Source organism: Coenobita brevimanus, chromosome 50 (assembly GCF_032717465.1).
Source record: "Coenobita brevimanus isolate Jiangsu-jjx chromosome 50, ASM3271746v2, whole genome shotgun sequence".
Taxonomy (NCBI): Eukaryota; Metazoa; Arthropoda; class Malacostraca; order Decapoda; family Coenobitidae; genus Coenobita; species Coenobita brevimanus.
The window spans coordinates 4,070,018-4,090,421 of NC_137003.1; the positions used below are offsets into that span (position 1 = coordinate 4,070,018).

At 42.1% G+C, this 20,404-nt stretch overlaps 1 non-coding gene across 1 annotated transcript; it reads left to right on the top strand.

The window, feature by feature from the left end:
• The first annotated feature begins 19,321 nt into the window (after window positions 1-19,321).
• On the top strand, window positions 19,322-19,440 carry LOC145399952 (5S ribosomal RNA). Its single transcript, XR_013897397.1, has one exon. It is a non-coding gene; the product is annotated as a 5S ribosomal RNA (ribosomal RNA).
• Window positions 19,441-20,404: the final 964 nt, after the last annotated feature.

Here is a 20,404-nt window from a genome sequence, read left to right on the forward strand (position 1 = left end):
GAAATAGAATATGATTGATCAGCTACTATTTACTTCTGATATTGTGTGCAAAAATATAACCATTAAATCAAATAAAACTGAATTTATTAAATATACTATTCTTTAAAAGCCCAGTAAAGTGGGTAAAGTAGTGGGTTTTTTCAAGTGGGTTTTACTGAAAAAACCCGGGTGGGTAAAATCGGGTTACCCACTTTGGTACCAACCCTGTCCCATCCCCCTCCCCTTCCCATCCCCGTCTCCTCCCCTTTCCCCCTCCCCCTCCTCCCTTTTCCTCCTCCCATCCCCCTCTCCTCCCCTTTCCCTCCTCCCTGTTCCTATTGCAATATACAGTGCACTCTGCAACGATTCACTTCTGCAGTACAGTCACACCAATTTCACTAATAAACCATATTGCACACACACACACACACACACACACACACACACACACACACACACACACACACACACACACACACACACACGTACAGTTGGTGTGTGTGTGGATGAAATACACAAATATACTTATTGGCCACAAAATATTAATTGAAGTCCAGAAATAGGACAGGTGTGGAGGGAGGGAGGGAGGGCAGCAGGGGGAGAAGGAGGGAGGGAGAAAGGAGAACAGCAGGGAGAGAGGGAGGGAAGGAAGGAGACTGGAAGAAAGAAAAAAAAAGGGAGAGAAGGAAGAAGACCGTAAGAGCATAGATTGGGAGAGAGGAAGGGAGATAGGAAGGAGATGATGAAACAAGGAGAGAGGAAGGAAAGAATGAAAAAAGAAACATGAGAGGAAGTTGGGAGGGAGATGGTAAGGGAGGGGGATTGAGGGAGATTGGAAAGTTGGAGGTGGGGAGAAAAGTAGGGAGGACAGGGGATGGAGGGAGTGAGACAGGAAGGAAAACTCCTCCTCCTCCTCCTCCTCCTCCTCCTTGTCTCTCCACCGTCCATCTGTTCCTCCCCGTCTCCCCTCTCTTCCCTTTTCCTCTCCTTTTATCGTCTTCTTCCTCTCCCCCTCCCCTCCTTTTCATTCCCTCTGCCTCATCTCTCCTTAGTCTTTTCCTACTTCCCTCCTTCCCTCCTTCCTCAGCTACTTCCTCCTTCCTCCCTCCTTCATTCCTACCTCCTCTCCTCCTTCCCAGTCTTCCTCAGTCTTCCTTCTGTGCCATAATTACTTGTACTGTAACAGACCGCCTTAAAGATCTAAGAATTTTTATTTTTTGATTCTCTCTCTCTCTCTCTCTCCGCACTATTTTCTTGCCTCCTTTACTCCTCCTCTTCATTCCCCTACCTTCTCCCCTCCCTTTCAGTCTGCCTCCCTTGCTCCCGCCCTCTTTTCCCATCCTATCGACCCCCTCCCTCCCTCCCTCCCTATCAAAGTAAACATTATCTACCTCGTAACCACAGATTTTCCATTTTCTCTCCCTCCCCCCCCCTCCTCAGAATTACCTACCTACTCCTCCCCTCCCTCCCTCCCTCCCTTCAACTGCCCTTCCTCCCATAACCCTTTCCTTCTTTGTTTAACCCTTTCACAGCGATGACATTTTTCCTCTTCTTTCTACTTTTTTCTTTTTTTTCTATATCCTCCTCCTCCTCCTCCTCCGCTTCTTCTTCTTCTTATGAGGGTGTCTCATAAGTTTTTAATAAACTTATGAGACACCCTGTAACTGAAGGGGTTAATGAAGGAAATATCCATCTCCTTCAGTTTAAAAGAATGTTGATAGGACGTCCTCGGGCTGAAGAGGCCTGCCCATCATCCTTGCTATCCTTTTCTCTCTCTCTCTCTCTCTCTCTCTCTCTCTCTCTCTCTCTCTCTCTCTCTCTCTCTCTCAGGTATGGCCAAAATAAGGCAGTTGGAATGGGGATGGGAGGGTAATGGCCAGATATTAAAGGCTTTTTATGGCCAACTCTGGAGGCCCTCGTTCTGTACCAAAATGGCGACTGAGAGAGAGAGAGAGGGGGGGGGGAGGGAAGCGAAGAGGGAAAGGGAAAACAAGAGGAAGGAGGGGGTGTAAGAGAGTGGGAGGAGGGGAAGCAGGAACAGAGGGAGGGGAAGGGGGAGGGAAGAGAGGGGAAAGAGGGCATTAGTATTCACCCCTGTGCTCACCTTCATCCCCTCACTCCCGTGTGTGTGTGTGTGTGTGTGTGTGTGTGTGTGTGTGTGTGTGTGTGTGCTTATCCAGTAATTTACTATACCGGTACCCACTTAACAAATATTTAACTTGTATTTTAATTCATGACCACGTCTGTGTATACTTAAATATATCAGGTATACCCAGGATGGACCCACTTGTACTCATTTGTATTCTTTTGTATTCCTCTGAATAGCGACAATTAATTTTTATCATTAAGTATGCGAGTATAATTAAGTATATTCACGTTAACAGACTGCACATATAATCGCTTGTATTCATTAATATTCTGATGCATCATTCTGTCTTACATGGAATTCGTTTGTCGTGTACTGCCTTTTGTGTGTGTGTGTCCGTGTGTAATCGAAAAATTAACATTTTTTTATATACGGTACCGTATGTAGTTTTAATCTATTTTTTGATTATACAGTTGTTCTTTATTTTACTCATTCGTCTTAAATATACTGCATTACACTGTATCCGATAGTACCCACATTGTGCTCTGCTGCTAGTGCCGTATTTCATAGTACATTATATGTCTTGGTAAGCCTATGTACAGTACACATATCTAATACTTTGGTGAGCTGGTGATTAGGGAAGTAGTGCGTTGTTCGAATTGACGTGAGTTCGATCCCAAGGTAGGGCAGGGAATAGTGTGATGACTTAGATTTCGTTAAACAGATTGTACTGTACAGGCACACGACTCACAGACACGCCATACACTCACTCAAATAGCCGACCATCACACCAGTCCTAAATGAGACAACAGTAATACATTCAGTACCGTATGGACGGTCGGTATTAGCGCTGAAGTGACTGTGTATGGCAAGTAAGAGTGTACATATATAGCCTATCTATCTATATCTATCTATCTATCTATCTATATATATATATATGTGTGTGTGTGTGTGTGTGTGTGTGTGTGTGTGTGTGTGTGTGTGTTAGGAAACTTCGAATACAGTAGAGGCTATGAAAGTAACACTAGGTGCAGGTGTGAGAGGACTACCATAGCCTATGTACTCAAATTTTTTATTAGTGCTGTATTGCATATTTGTAATGAGTTCACAATGAGATATAGGAAGAGGAGCAAAAACCTCTGTTTACCCCCCGCTAAAAATTCAAGGGAGGGGGGAACTGCCCCCCTACTTCAGGCACCGTTGCTCATTATCCTATCACCTTATCATTTAATTAATCACGTGTCCACGTAACAAGTCATTTATCATTTGGCCGTGTTGCCTAGTATTTTTTTTTTATCTGCATAATATACACTGTGCCTGACTTACTTTTTGTTTGCCAGTTTGTCTAAGTGTCTATAGCTATCTACTTATCTCTTTGTCTGTCTATTTATCGGTCTTTAAATCTATCCATATAGCTATCTGTCGAGGTTTGTCTATTGGCCTGTCCCTGAACCCCTCTCATAGGCTGTATTATTGTTGTTTGGTTAAAGAGATTCCGTATCATCTTTCTTTGACAGTCCTTCGTCATAAGCCTCACCCTACCTACCCTTCCTCATCCTTCCATCCCCGCCTTTTCCATTCCCGCCTCACCCAGCTACCGCTGCAATACCCCTCCATCCCCTATAAGGGATCATCACTTTCCCTGCATTAAAGTCTCTAGTTTAGCTTTAATTTATCGTAGCTGAAGATTTTTACAGCTAACATTAGCTGTGTATAAACTTAGCTGAGTAACCCGTAGTGATGCCCAGTAGACGCAGAAAAACATAATGGTCCGTATTCTCGTCGGTTAAGGTAGCTCCCTAATACCTTTTCCTAAGCGACTTATTTTGCATATTACACCTTACTGTCCTCCAGTGTTGCAACAGTAATTCAAGTACAGTGGTTCTTGAACTTTCTCATGCAGCGGACCCCTGTTATTAAAACTAATCATGTGGCGGACCCTTAATTATGAGTAGATTTCCCTCCTACCCTACCTCTTGAGTTTTAAGGTGTTAGTAGGCTGTAATATACTAAAATTGTTACTGAATTATTTATTAATGGCTTAACTTGAACGTAACTGTTCAGATTTTACTTCCCATAATTGTTATAATATTATTCATTTTACATATGTTTTATCTGATATATACTCAAATTAGCTTACGGACCCCTTGGAACAGTCCACGGACCCCTGGGGGTCCGCGGACCACACTTTAAGAAACACTGTTCTAGTATCGCCGTACTCCGCATACAGAATGTGCAAGAGGATATTAACCAGCCGTATGCAAATAAATAAATAAATTAATAAATAAAATAAATCGTTCAGGAAGAGATGTTAAGGAGCCTCCTTCCCCGACGAGAATAGGTGCCAGTAACCCAAATAACAGTGTAAGATTAATAATGTGACATAATAAAACCCATTCCTTCTACGACGCTTCCCATATTAATACAAAACAGGTAAACAGCTCATAGCACACACACACACACACACACACACACACACACACACACACACACACACACAGCCTCATAGCACAGTGACCAGGTGTGTATGACCCGGATATAACACTTGAGAGAGAGAGAGAGAGAGAGAGAGAGAGTCTAGATTAGATGAGAGTAAAGATGTTATCTATGTAAACAAACGAGGATCAGGTGCATCACAAAAGGTAAACGAGGGTGGGGGGAGGGGGAGAGAGAGAGGAGGGGAGGAGAGGGAGAGAGTACAAAGGAAAGCAAACAGCAACAGACCTTATGGTCCTTTCGAGGCTGTTTGTTACAGAGTAGACTATGACAACGAGATCTAACTCTACATGCTGAAGGATAAGGATAGTAAAGCAAGAAGGCTCCCCCCGCCTCCAAACCTTCCAGTTAAAACTGGTAAGAAGTGAGAAAAACCACCATGCAGCATGGAAAAACTGACATGGAAAATTCATAGGAAAGACTGAAAAGGAAAAGTTACATTCTATGTACTTTAGCTATAAGCTACCAGTATGAATAACCTGAAAGCGAAAGTAGTAAAGTAAATGAATAATCGAATAAATAAATAATGCATGACACCATGTACGGGTAGCCTACGTTGAGTTAACGGGGTGTTTGCGGACACAGCGTGGAAATTGCACAGTGCACAGTATGGACGTTCAAGGGTGGTGCGGCAGCCTTGCCTGACGTTATTAAGGTAGACAGCAGTCAATCAGGCCCCAGCTCCGTTCATTCCACTGAGATCAGGAGCGTTCCCTTGGGGGATAAGTACACAAGTCACTTCCTGCAGCAGTGACCCCTGGTACATTAAAAAAATCCCATTGGTGGTCACTTGACTAACAGGGACCCTCAGTGATCCACAGCCCATCACAGGTCGAAAGTATGAGTAGTGACCATTAACTCAGGGCTATCTTTGCATATCCTAGTCTGTGCAGATACTATATTTGCTTTCAATATATTGATCTAAGCTCTAAAAAAAAATAAGATAAAATAAAAAATTATACATACACGAGTGTTTTATTCAGGAGTAAACATATTAAGCTGGGGGTTAGACGATAAATACTTATCCAGGCGACCTTTAAAGGTTTGTACTGTATTACAGTTTACTACATTGGATGACAGTTTATTCCACATATTTAGAACTGTATTGATGAAGAAATGCTTAGCTTCATGTGACTGAAATCGTTTGCCAATTATTTTATGCTCATTACCTCTAGTATAATTCGAGTAATCATCTGTGAAGTATTTATCAACAGCCATGTTATCATGTCCTTTGACCATTTTGAATACTTGAATTAGATCTCCTTGTAACCTCCGTTTAGTTAGGGTAAATAGATCCAGGGCTTCTAAACGTTCCTCGTATGGCTTATTTCTCAGTCTAGGTATCATCCTTGTCATCCTTTGCTGAACTCTTTCGAGCTTTTCCATATCCTTTTTATTGTACGGTGACCAAAACTGAACGCAATATTCCAAGTGCGGGCGTACTAAGGAATTATACAAAGTGAGGACAGTATTATCGGATTTATATTCAAATGCTCTACCTATGAATCCAATCAATTTATTGGCTTTTTTCACAGCTTCTGTGTATTGTTTGCTTGGTTTCAAATAATTTGTTATTATAACTCCGAAGTCTTTTTCATGGATTACCCTATCAAGTTGGACATTATTCATGCTATAACTAGCTCTTACATTTTTACTGCCAATGTTTAGCACTTTGCATATATTAATATTGAAATCCATTTGCCAAACTTGGGCCCAGTTAAACAGTCGATCAAGATCTCTCTGAATTGCCTGCCTTTGCAGTGCTGTATTTGCTCTGTTACCTATTTTAGTATCGTCAGCAAATTTTGAAATATAACAACATTATCCTTCATCAATATCATTCATATATATTAAGAAAAGAATAGGACCTAACACTGAAGCCTGAGGCACTCCTCGTGTAACGTTTATCCAGCCTGATTCTTTTCTGTTAATTACAACTCTTTGCTTTCGTCCGGTGAGCCAATCTTCTACCCACCCGAGAAAACTGCCGCTGAAACCATGTGCCTTCACTGGCGCTGAAACCATGTGCCTTTAGCTTCTGAAGGAGTCTTTTGTGTGGAACTTTGTCAAAAGCCTTTTGAAAATCAAGGTACACAACATCAACAGATTTAGTATCGTGAGACATATCATTGGAAAAGTCCAGCAGATTCGTGAGGCAAGGGCGATTATTACAAAACCATGTTGAGAATCTTTGATGAGATTGTTTGATTCTAAGAGAGAGAAAGAAAGGGAAGAGAAGGATGGGAGGGGGTAGGGAAGTGAATAGTTCTCTCTCTCTCTCTCTCTCTCTCTCTCTCTCTCTCTCTCTCTCTCTCTCTTTCTCATTTTACCTACTTTCCCACCAGCCTACCTGCCATCACCTGCCCACACCTTCCACCTGTCTGCCATAAAAGGCTGTTTTAATTTCGCTAATCAAGTAATTTCTGTCTTCACTATAATGAACTTGGACTTTCACCTCTCACCCCCTCTCTCATTCCCCCCACTCCTCCACCTTACACCCCAGCCCTCTCTCCTCCCCACCCCCTTCCCTCCACCTTGCACCCCAGCCCTCTCTCCTCCCCACACCCTTCCCTCCACCCTGCACTCCAGCCTTCTCTCCTCCCCACACCCTTCCCTCCACCCTGCACTCCAGCTCTCTCTCCACCTTTGTTGGTTCTGGCGCCAGTCAGACTCTTAGACAAAGTTTGCTTCTCCCTTTCCCCCTGTTCAGCCAGCAGTGCCCTTGACAACCTGGATGTAAACAGACTACTGCGGGTCGTAAGCCAGGGCAAGACGAGACTCAGCAACACCCTTAATGAGCCTCGTGCTGTCGATAGGTGTAAATCTAAGTCCACTTTTACCCTTACGTACTTAATGAGCCTCGTGCTGTCGATAGGTGTAAATCTAAGTCCACTTTTACCCTTATGTACTTAATGAGCCTCGTGCTGTCGATAGGTATAATAGTCCGTCAGGTGAACCCCCCATTTTTAGCCAACCGGTACCAAAAAGATGGCAAAGGCTCATTAGTTTCATTTGAAAGGTATATTATTCAGGAACTCATTTTGCCCTGGTAGCAGTCTGGATTTCACAGCTTTCATATTTTTATCGCCTATTGAACAGACCACCTATTGGCGAATAAATCCCGCCAAATGTGGTAAAGCCTGTATGCGGTACATTCATATCAGAACTGCATGTCATGATTCTACATGGTATGTCAAGTGCCTTTTACTTTGTTCATGTAATGCCATTATAGCACCAAGTTTGGTCAAATCAAAAGATTTTGTACTGTTTGAGCCGCCAGATAAATTTTGAAAACCGACTTATCGTCGTATCTTAGCAACCGTATGTGATAATAATATAAATAAACTATCTTTCCATACATTTTAAGATACAAGGAATCAAATGCAGCCATAATTGATCTTTCCCTAATACTTTGAACTTTGCAGCAAATCAACAGCAGCATATAATATGTTTAGAAAAAAAAATCAGCTAATTGCCAATAATTGCAAATGTGCTTCACTTTATTTCTTATCTTTGCAGGTAACACTTGTGAATGAGCAACTAATCAGCCATGGATGAGACAATTCCTGTTTGTATTATCCACACAACTGATGAAGATCCTCATGCTGGCCTTACATCACCTCGGGATCTCGACTCCTGGAATACACTGCTAAGGGCAGCCAAACTCAGGCAGCATCAAGCAATCTTGACAGTTGCAGAAAACCTAAGAGAGGGACAACTGCCACAGATTAAGTATCATCTCAAGTGCCGTAAACTGTTCACGATGAAACGGGACTTGGATAAACTTGAAATGACTACTGCAGGTGAAGTTGATACTAAGCGAAGATCATTGAGAAGACTACCTTCAAGCAGTTCAAGAGTAATGGAGAAAACATGTATATTCTGCCCACCTGGACGATCCAAGTATATCAAAGGCACAAACACAAGAGAGAAGTTAACTCAGTGTGCTGAGTTGAGAGCAGATAATACTTTACGAGTGATAGCAACAAAGAGACAAGATGAGCACATCCTTGCTATCACATCAAGAAACATAGTTGCTGCTGAAGCATGGTATCATAGATCTTGTTACCGATCGTATACCAGTGTGAAAGATGCCATCATTGACCATACCAAAGCTGATGCAAATGATGACCCTGATGCTAAATACAAGACTGCTGAAACAGAAGCCTGCTTGCAACTTTTCCAATATATCAGGCAAGAGCTGTTTCAGTATCCAAAGGTCGTCACATTGACTTATCTTGCTGATCTGCTATCAACGTACAGCTCTGGACAGATGAAACGGCTACACCCCATCCACCAGACACTTGGTTTGGGTCTCAGTGGTTCTGGTAACAGTTGCAGGTGGAGGGAGGGGGGGATGTGGGAGGGTGAGGAGGGGAGAAATGTGGGCGGAGTTATATAGGGGGTAGTGTGGGAGGGTGAAGAAGCAGCACACTCTGGCTGGTGGGAGGGGGAAACGAATGGTTGGGTAGCGGAGACGAGAGTCTGCTGGAGGGTAAGACAGGTGAGTGTGATTAGATGAAAAGAAATTACAAAAAATGAATTATTATAATATCTGCTGCATATATTGCATTTTATCTACTAAATAAAAACACTGTCTATTATTCACCACCGTATTTGGGTATCCTACTCATTATTATTATCCTTTGGATATTAGGCAATAAATAAAGATATTGGACGGTCTTTCGGACCCGAACCAATTTTTTTATAACTTTTTTCTTCAGCTATTTCCGTATTCCTATTATCCCTCGTGCTTGAAGTCCCCCTTTTTATCACTTTCTCCAACGCCCTACATTTTTTTTTTTAGGCATAAGGCAGTTTAACTTTCTCTTTAAATAACCATATTTGTCAACAAATATTCCTTTCATTAATCTGTTTAATTACCTGTTTTCTTTCAATATGCATTTGTCTAATAATGGGTGTTACACCTTAATTGGCGCCGCTATTTGACGTTTTGAATAAATTTGGTCTAAATTTACGCATATATTCCAGTCTCTATCAAGTAGGCTGGCAACCTCACACATCCTCCCCCCTGCTTTCTCCTTCTCTCGCTACCCGTTCCCTCCTTTCCTTTTGTAGTACTGTTTATCTATTCTTTCTCATATTTTTAACCCCATTCCTTCTTACAAACTTTTAGTGCCATAGGAATTTCTCCCTTATCACCTACAGTCCTACTACATGAAAGTGGAAAAAACTGCCATCGGGAAAAGAATAACTGGAAATTTATGGCGAAGGTTACGATATTAATTATTTAGAATGAAAGTGTTGGCAGATACGCATTCTTGACGTGATTATCACAGCCACAGCATTTCGCCTTCATAAAACAGACGGACTATAGGTTTCATGCATTACCTCCTTACGTCCAGCATTACTGTGCAGAACGCCATGTATAACACATTAAGGACCACAAGGACAGTACTGGTAGTCATCGTGATTCTCATGAATCTCTCCATAGGCTATTGAAAACAGTGCTTTATGCTCAACTTCAGACTTATGTTCTCATCAGGGCAATGATAGGCAAAGATAATAAAAACAATATATACAACCAAATTATCATTTATTATACAACAAAGCTCAAACTGCCTCCGTGCTGCAGTCTGAAGGGTGTAACCAGGTCACACAATCACATGTAACCTGAAGAAATTAAATACATGATCATATATATATATATATATATATATATATATATATATATATATATATATATATATATATTAATAACCATGAACAACAAAGTTTGATCTAAAATTTATTGTGTTGGGTAAAGCAGAGGACACATGGCAACCTACCACACGGAAACCACCATGTTGCACTACACGCCACAGAAACCGATGCACAGACCATGATATCAGCGAAAAGACTATGAGAAGAGTATTGCACGAAGGAGGGTTGCATCACAGGACCCTAGCAAACGTTATGTTGACAAGCCAGAGGATTTTTGGAAGTGTGTCACTGAAGGCACAACTGCTGGAGAAGGAATAATACTCGGTGAGTATTATTTCTGAGGTTTTCGGTTGTATAAACTAAAATATTCAGTCATACATGACCATAAAAATATATTAATAATTACTGCAGGGGGACAACCAGTTTCGTTACAACGTCAGTCCATGCAGAGGAAATTACGTTTGGCATATAGGGTTACTCGATGTTAAATTTCATAAGTGTAGAGCCTGTATGATTATATATATATATATATATATATATATATATATATATATATATATATTTCACGGCGAATTAGGCACCTTAGATGACGGTGCAACCCCGGTTTTACATCAGAGTTTCTACTTTCTGCTACGTGATCAGGAACACAGTTGGCTCGGAAAATTGTCCACTTACTCCACCGACCCGGGTATCAGTCTCAGATACGAGATAACCACCTCGTTGCCACTAGTTACATATTTATGATATGACAGTGACAGTTTCATCTGATTTTTCTGTGTAGTTTTCTTTATCTAATTTGTCTTAATAACCGCTCTACTTACTCCTACTCAATTTTTGAGGGCTAAACTAGGGAACGAGGCTTTTGGGAGGAGTAGTCTGGCATTAGATTTTACATGAATCATTCAACACAGTCGCACCTGACTTAATGTAGACCTGCAGTCCTTACCCTAACATTATCCGGGATGCGTGTTTTCTAGCTTAGTTGTCTACACGTTACAAATTTCATCCCTAAACAGTTACAATACATACTATTTTATTTCGTCAGGCCTACGTGATTGTGGCATTATTTTGTAAATATGACACTATCGCATTGGCAGGTCGTGATTACGGAACATATGTTGATTACGTTTTACTTATTGAGTTGAACAATTAAGTTATGCCTTCGTTAACGTAATTTTATTACTCAACGACACAAAGATTAATAAAAATACATTTATGAAGGCATAAATTTTAAATATTTATCTTAACAAGCCAAGGGTAAAGGACCACATTTGTTCCGCCAATCACGAGCGTGCAATGCGATGTTACCATATTTAAACTTGCGGAAGGAAATAGAGTAAATGTATTATATAGTAAGGTCAGGAAGAACATGATGTGGTGTTATTTCATAAACCTTATGTGTCTTTAACTCCTAAACTGACGGTTATGTTATTTATTATTAGAGGAACTATATCTACACTCACCTTCTTATCCACCTTTGGACAGTGTTGGTGGAAATTCCCAGGGTGTTAGCGATGGCTCGGATGGACTGCCCGGCTTCACGCATCTCTACAATGCGCCCTCTTAAACCAATCCTCCTTTCTCTTGCCTCTCTCCGTCTTGCCTCTCCACGTCTTGCCTCCATTCTGAATCGGTGTGACTGATGCCCCGGGGTGGCTGATACCTCTGTTAACACCTCTGTTCATGGCAGGAAACCTAACGACTTCGCATAGTGTCACGTGGCACAAGTTTGTCCTCTAACTACTATTTTATTTGTTTCTACAGGTAAACAAAGTCATTGTTTTTTTTTACTGTTTCTAAAGAATAACCAGACATGACAATTAATTCACATGTCAGTATGCCACTGTCTCAGTTGACGGAGAGGATCTACCTGATTCGGTTAGAATCATTCATCTCGGTATATACTTACAAAACATGGAACTGGTGGTCTGCCCTGAGTAACGGTGTTTATTGCAGTCCATAGAAAATACAAGTGAACCACAGTCGTTTCTCGTTGATGTATAAATATCCATGTGTTTGTGGTGTATTAGTCATTATGGCGTTATTCTCACCCCGGTAATCCATGTCTGAGTTTCAGGAAGTGGGTGAAGAGGTGGCCAGTTACGAGGATACTATCTGTTTGATAAATTTGAGCTCTATGCATCCTCCATACTATGCCACGAACCGGATCCCTCATAAGAAACACCAAGGTCACCTGCTTCCTGGCATACAGTCTAGAGTATTCATCGAGCTTCAATTTACGAAGAAGAAACACTTCTGATACAGTCTGTGGTATAAATTAGTTCGCTTTACAAATACCCCTCCGTCACAGCAAGATTTACTCTGTCAGGACAGATTATCATTACTATATCATACTTATCACGTAATATAGACGATAAGGATATCTCTCTACCCATTTATAAATTTATATCAGTTATATCATCTACCGAAATGTTCCGAGACGCAATAACGGCGACATGCAGATCTATAAAAATTATTGTCAATAAACGGGGTCTAGAATTATTACTGTCCTTTAGAATTTACTTCAGGTAGAGAAAATTTTCCTTTCATCTCGTTTCCTTGCGATAATTATCACCGTCGTCATCCCTGTTATTCCCTTAAGCGCTACGACATGGCATCATCCATATATATATATATATATATATATATATATATATATATATATATATATATATATATATATATATATATCTATCTATATCTATATATATATATATATATATATATATATATATATATATATATATATATATATGATCAGGTATTTAATTTTTTCAGGTAGCACGGAGGCAGTTTGAGCTTTGTTGTATAATAAATGATAATTTGGTTGTATATATTGTTTTTATTATCTTTGCCTATCATTGCCCTGATGAGAACATAAGTCTGAAGTTGAGCATAAAGCACTGTTTTCAATAGCCTATGGAGAGATTCATGAGAATCACGATGACTACCAGTACTGTCCTTGTGGTCCTTAATGTGTTATACATGGCGTTCTGCACAGTAATGCTGGACGTAAGGAGGTAATGCATGAAACCTATAGTCCTTCTGTTTTATGAAGGCGAAATGCTGTGGCTGTGATAATCACGTCAAGAATGCGTATCTGCCAACACTTTCATTCTAAATAATTAATATCGTAACCTTCGCCATAAATTTCCAGTTATTCTTTTCCCGATGGCAGTTTTTTCCACTTTCATGTAGTAGGACTGTAGGTGATAAGGGAGAAATTCCTATGGCACTAAAAGTTTGTAAGAAGGAATGGGGTTAAAAATATGAGAAAGAATAGATAAACAGTACTACAAAAGGAAAGGAGGGAACGGGTAGCGAGAGAAGGAGAAAGCAGGGGGGAGGATGTGTGAGGTTGCCAGCCTACTTGAGAGAGACTGGAATATATGCGTAAATTTAGACCAAATTTATTCAAAACGTCAAATAGCGGCGCCAATTAAGGTGTAACACCCATTATTAGACAAATGCATATTGAAAGAAAACAGGTAATTAAATAGATTAATGAAAGGAATATTTGTTGACAAATATGGTTATTTAAAGAGAAAGTTAAACTGCCTTATGCCTAAAAAAAAATGTAGGGCGTTGGAGAAAGTGATAAAAAGGGGGACTTCAAGCACGAGGGATAATAGGAATACGGAAATAGCTGAAGAAAAAAGTTATAAAAAAATTGGTTCGGGTCCGAAAGACCGTCCAATATCTTTATTTATTGCCTAATATCCAAAGGATAATAATAATGAGTAGGATACCCAAATACGGTGGTGAATAATAGACAGTGTTTTTATTTAGTAGATAAAATGCAATATATGCAGCAGATATTATAATAATTCATTTTTTGTAATTTCTTTTCATCTAATCACACTCACCTGTCTTACCCTCCAGCAGACTCTCGTCTCCGCTACCCAACCATTCGTTTCCCCCTCCCACCAGCCAGAGTGTGCTGCTTCTTCACCCTCCCACACTACCCCCTATATAACTCCGCCCACATTTCTCCCCTCCTCACCCTCCCACATCCCCCCTCCCTCCACCTGCAACTGTTACCAGAACCACTGAGACCCAAACCAAGTGTCTGGTGGATGGGGTGTAGCCGTTTCATCTGTCCGGAGCTGTACATGCATTCTGAAGGAATATCTGCTGTGAGGGACTCGACAAGGAAACACATACGGAGAAAGCTGGAGGCGGAGTTCAACGATACACTCCATATGTGCCCTGATGATAAAGGAAAGATATTGGTCTTCCATATATACTCTGACGATATATGATCTAGCCAAAGAGAACCATCAACTAAAGAAAGAACTTGAGTCAGCACAGATTCAGTCATCTGAAATTACATCTGTATTAAGCAAGACGGCTTCACACCTGAGATCTGCTATCAAGTTCCAAGAGCATACTAAGCAATGGCCATTTCTACCATCAGCAATAAACGAGCCTAGCACCACTGCGCCAGAAGCTGTAAGGCAGTTCTTGTATGGACTACTTTGTGGAGATATGACACCTAAGAACCCATCACAGCATACCATGATGCTCGTTGACTCCTTTTCCCAGGACCTAGTCTACGCTGTGAGTAGTGGGTCGCAAGTTCCACCAAAGCACATTCTGTTACCCTGCGTTGTTAAGGCTTTGACTGGAAACGTCGAAATTATTCAGATGTTGAATCGCTTAGGACATGGTGTGTCATACACCGTCATTGAGGAGAATGAAACGGCACTGTGCCTTGGAAAACTTGCTGCAACTGATGATGATGTTGTCCTGCCAGAAACTATCAAAGCCCATGTCAACATGAAGTGCTCTGAACTATGTAAGTTGAGAAACTGTGACAACCAGCCACAGGATGATGAAGACGATGACCCACAAGTGATGGACGATGATGCTGAAATGGAAGAACTTGACTTTGAATTACTCTGAAAGTATTGCAAATGACAAGAATTACTGAGAACATTATGTAGTCTGTTTGTACATTTTAATACTGTGTCTAGTGCAATGAAACAATACTCAATTAAAGATGGTGTTTAGTTCTAGTTCATTCATTTAACCTCCTAAATTGTACGAGTAACAATCAAGATACCAACTCAGCTTATCATGAGATCTGACTAGAATAGTCAGTTTTTGCAATCTTATTTTGGTATATATGTGTCACCATGGTCACCTATACTATACAGTCATAATTATATGCTGAATAATAATTGCTACATGTGATCCCTCTGTCTGAATATGGATGTATTGAATATGAAAGCAGTAATTTTAAATATCAATAACTTATCTGATTGCAAAGATATAGCAATGCGTAGATTATTGGCATTATAAAATGTTGGCTTAAAAAGTACAACATCTTTTGATTTGACCAAACTTTTACTACAGTAGCATTAAATTGCCATAATTAAAACTTAAAAAAGTAAAAGGCACTTGACATACCATGTAGAATCATGACATGCAGTTCTGATATGAATGTACCGCATACAGGCTTTACCGCATTTGGCGGGATTTATTCGCCAATAGGTGGTCTGTTCAATAGGCGATAAAAATAAGAAAGCTGTGAAATCCAGACTGCTACCAGGGCAAAATGAGTTCCTGATTAATATACAGTACCTTTCAAATGAAACCAATGAGCCTTTGCCATCTTTTTGGTACCGACAACCCCCTGTACCTGATGGACTATAAATCTAAGTCCACTTTTGCCCTTATGTACTTAATGAGCCTCGTGCTGTCGATAGGTGTAAATCTAAGGCCACTTTTACCCTTATGTACTTAATGAGCCTCGTGCTGTCGATAGGTATAAATCTAAGTCCACTTTTACCCTTATGTACTTAATGAGCCTCGTGCTGTCGATAGGTATAAATCTAAGTCCACTTTTACCCTTATGTACTTAATGAGCCTCGTGCTGTCGATAAGTATAAATCTAAGCCTGTTGTGTTCCCTGTTGTGTCCAGTTCCTTCCCTGATAATCCCTTACCCACTCCTGTGTCACCATCCCACTTCCTCCTTACCCTACAGCCCTCCCTTCATCCCTCTTTTCTCCTTACCCTACAGCCCTCCCTTCATCCCTCTTTCCTCCTTACCCTACAGCCCTCCCTTCATCCCTCTTTCCTCCTTACCCTACAGCCCTCCCTTCATCCCTCTTTCCTCCTTACCCTACAGCCCTCCCTTCATCCCTCTTTCCTCCTTACCCTACAGCCCTCCCTTCATCCCTCTTTCCTCCTTACCCTACAGCCCTCCCTTCATCCCTCTTTCCTCCTTACCCTACAGCCCTCCCTTCATCCCACTTCCTCCTTACCCTACAGCCCTCCCTTCATCCCTCTTTCCTCTTTACCCTACAGCCCTCCCTTCATCCCTCTTTCCTCCTTACCCTACAGCCCTCCCTTCATCCCTCTTTCCTCCTTACCCTACAGCCCTCCCTTCATCCCTCTTTCCTCCTTACCCTACAGCCCTCCCTTCATCCCTCTTTCCTCCTTACCCTACAGCCCTCCCTTCATCCCTCTTTCCTCCTTACCCTACACCCCTCCCTTCATCCCACTTTCCTCCTTACCCTACAGCCCTCCCTTCATCCCTCTTTCCTCCTTACCCTACAGCCCTCCCTTCATCCCTCTTTCCTCCTTACCCTACAGCCCTCCCTTCATCCCTCTTTCCTCCTTACCCTACAGCCCTCCCTTCATCCCTCTTTCCTCCTTACCCTACAGCCCTCCCTTCATCCCTCTTTCCTCCTTACCCTACAGCCCTCCCTTCATCCCTCTTTCCTCCTCACTCTCCTTCTCCTTCTCCTCAAGTACTCACAGTTAAAGTACTTGGTGGTTCCTCCTTCGTTCTTTTTTCACCTGTTTTCTCTCTCCCTTCCTGTAGGCAGAAATATACAGTAGGTCCTGGTAGTGAAGGAGTTAATCTGTGCATCACCCCCACCCCCACCCCTCCACGGAACAGGTAGTGATGAAGACTTTCTACCTGGGTGACTTACTGCTCTCTCTCTCTCTCTCTCTCTCTCTCTCTCTCTCTCTCTCTCTCTCTCATCAACACAATATGCCAACTCACCCGCACCGTGTGGTATACTGTGGTGGTGGTGGCATCATGGGTTTTGTTAGTGTGACGGGAGGTGTGTGGCGGGGCAAGAGTCACACACCAACCCCACCCTCCGTCACAAGAGAGTTACACCAAGCTGAGTAAACTGATTTAGTATTTGCGTCATCAATAGATAAAAGATGCTACCGTACTGTTTGAGATAAAGGTACCGGTATGCCAGGTAGAGACAGTAGGTGTGTTTGAACTGAAGAGAGACGAAGATAATGTAGGAGTGATATAGAGGTATACGGATACTCAGATCACACAGACTGTGATACCCTTACTAGGTAGCAGACGTGATGAAGCTGAAAAAGTAAAACAGAGAGAGAGAGAGAGAGAGAGAGAGGTGATATATTAGGACAGAGCTGCAGGGTAGAAGTGAAAGGATTGGAGAATGATTGATGAGATGAACGATAATTCTCTCTCTCTCTCTCTCTCTCTCTCTCTCTCTCTCATAAACCAATTTCGTGAAAGGTAGTGAAGAGGGGAGAAGGGAAAATAATATATATATATATATATATATATATATATATATATATATATATATATTTATATATATATATATATATATATATGAAAAAAGACGAGAAGAGTCTTTGAACAGAAAAGATAGACGTAACAATAATGTTATTCTTAATATTAATGAAGGAAATAGGGGAGTAGATAGATAGGCAGATAGATAATTGACGTGATAGGGAGGAAGCAGGTACAGAAATGAGAGAGAGAGAGAGAGAGAGAGAGAGAGAGAGAGAGAGAATAACAATGATAGGAACTGGAGAGAGAAGAGAGATGGAGAAAAAACCCCTCCAGTTTTTACCTCTCTCTCACATCCTTCACCTGTGCCCTCGATTACCTTTTTATAAATTTATTTTTAGCTCTCTCGGGTAGTTCTCATCAATTTCTTCGGATGTCTCTCTCTCTCTCTCTCTCTCTCTCTCTCTCTGTCTAGCCATACATCTTCAGGTTTCTGTTTTTCCTTCCATATTTTACTCCTCCTACCCCTCTTTTCCTAATTTCTATCCCCCACCTCCATCCTTCCGTCTCTTTCCCTTGCCTTCCCTCCCTCCCTCGGGTGTCTCTTCCTTCTTTCCATGTACCTTCTTTACTCTATTCCCTCTCTGCCTACCCACCAAAATTCCGCCATCCTGTCTTCTTTTCCTCTTACTTCCACATTTTATCCCTCCACTCCTCTCTTTTCTGCATTTCCTCTTTCTCCTGCCACCACCCTCCTGTTTCCTCATTTACTTACTTCCATCCTTCCTTTCTCTTCATTCTTTCCTTCCATTCTTCCTTTCCCTCTATCCTTCCATTTGCTCCTTTCCATCCTTCCATCCCCTCAATTCTTCCACGTCCTCCTTACTTTCCTTCCAATCTTCCTTTCCCTCCTCCCTTCCATTTCTTCGTTTTCTCCCCTTCACACTTCTTTTTCCCCCATTCTTCCACTTGCTCCTCTCCATCCTTCCATCTTTCTTTTTCCTCCATTTTTCCTTTTCCTCTATCCTTCCATATCCCCCTTTCCTTCCTTCCTTTCCCTCCATTCTTCCATTTCCTTTCCATCCTTCCATCGTTCCTTTCTGTCCATCCTTCCATGTCCTCCTTCCCTCCCTCTCTCCCTCCCTCGCCTCAGTCAGCCGTAAAAGCTTTTTTGTACTCGAGTTATAAAAACCACACGTAAGGTACCAATATTTTCCTTCCATCCCCCACCACCCCCATATCACCCTTACCACAACTACCACTGCCAGTCTACCACAGCTACTAACTCTGCCACAGCTATCATAACTACGGTACCACAAAAACCACAGCTATCACAAATGCCACAGCTACCACAGCTTTCACTACACATACCACAACTACCACACCCACCACACCCACAACCTTTGTTTCAGCTACAGTTCCGACACCACAACGATCACGTCACCACATTTACCACACTTATGTCAGTGTGTGTGTGTGTGTGTCCAATAAGTAACATTCAGTATCAGGTCACAACACAGCACATGTTTAAGTGACACCTGCACGCCACCTTAATGTTGTACACACACACACACACACAACGGCCATACCACGTTGAGTGCACCGCTTTTCGTCCGATCAACGAAGTTAAGCAACGTTGGGTCTGGTTAGTACTTGGATGGGTGACCGCCTGGGAACACCAGATGCTGTTGACATAATGTTTTACACCGCTTGCTGGCTCGGTGGTAACGTTCTCGCTTGCCATCTGGTAGACGGAAGTTCGCGCCTCGCTCAGGTTGCGAAAAATTTCACTGACGAAGTGGGTGGTTACTGTCCCCTTTGAGCAAGGGGATCGGTGTGTGCGTGCCTTGCCCTTAGATCGGACTATATGAGCTCTCAGCTCCCTTCCGGGAGGGCAAAGCTGATTATCACGACCATCAAGTGATCCTGACCGACCCGGTGAATTACACACACACACACACACACACACACACACACACACACACACACACACACACTCTATCACCACCAGTGTTTGTTGTGCTGTCTGCCTGGTGTAAACAGCACGTCTGGCCATCCTGTCTGCTGTCTACCGCCTGTCTGCACCTCGGGGAACCTGTTTGTGTCTGTCTGTCTGCCCACCATCATATTTAAACATACTTGGGGTTTCATTCTCGGGATTTATCATGGAAAGCTCACTATTACCTCACTTGTAAGTTCTGCTTCCAAGAGTTTAGGTTTGCTAAGCCGACTCCATACCTTCTTTACCCCCGCACAGTTGTTGACTTTATAGGCTACATGGTATTTATTCGCCCATACCTATGTGGAGCACAACTCTCATGTGTGGGGAGGCCTCCCGCATACAGCACAACTCTCATGTGTGGGGAGGCCTCCCACATACAGCACAACTCTCATGTGTGGGGAGGCCTCCCGCATACAGCACAACTCTCATGTGTGGGGAGGCCTCCCGCATACAGCACAACTCTCATGTGTGGGGAGGCCTCCCACATACAGCTCTTCTCACTAAGTTGGGAGTCAAAGGCATTTCATCACATTAGCTCTCTTCCTCTTACTGGTCCCCATACAACCTGTCTCATTACCGCACTGCAGCATAATTATCTTTTTTCTATCGCTACTTCAACGGTCATATCTCCTCTGAGCTCTGTGCTGGCATCCCTC